This window comes from Sinocyclocheilus anshuiensis, unplaced genomic scaffold, assembly GCF_001515605.1.
Source record: "Sinocyclocheilus anshuiensis isolate Anshui unplaced genomic scaffold, SAMN03320099.WGS_v1.1 scaffold816, whole genome shotgun sequence".
Lineage (NCBI taxonomy): Eukaryota > Metazoa > Chordata > Actinopteri > Cypriniformes > Cyprinidae > Sinocyclocheilus > Sinocyclocheilus anshuiensis.
Genome location: NW_015554154.1, coordinates 213,635 through 213,987, shown reverse-complemented (window position 1 = coordinate 213,987; position 353 = coordinate 213,635). Strand labels below are relative to the sequence as shown.

The window sequence follows — 353 nt, the reverse complement described above, 5'->3', positions numbered from 1 at the left end:
ACTGTTTAATGCAGGACATGAATGCATTTAACCTGCAGTTACAAATGCATAAATAATTTGATATATTAAACATAAAAAAATTTAATACTGATATTTGAAATGCTTTAAAAAATGAAAAAATACTTTAAATGTGAACACATTTGTATATGGTAATTTTTGGAGAAAAAAAGCACTCTTCCGTGTGAAATTGATTAACTATATGAAGTGGTATAAATATACACATTTCTGCCCCCATGTCTTGAATTTGTGGTCATTCTGAATGCATTTTAATAGACTGAATCATGCAGTGAAAGAGTGCACTAGACTTCACGTAATGCGTGCACTTTGTAGGTGTTTTGCATGTTTTTTGCATC

The 353-nt window shown here is 30.0% G+C and overlaps 1 protein-coding gene across 1 annotated transcript in view; it reads right to left on the bottom strand.

The window, feature by feature from the left end:
• LOC107670760 (kinesin-like protein KIF18A) overlaps nucleotides 1–353 on the bottom strand; it is a 31,423-nt gene that overhangs the window by 26,362 nt on the left and 4,708 nt on the right. The window lies entirely within an intron of this gene.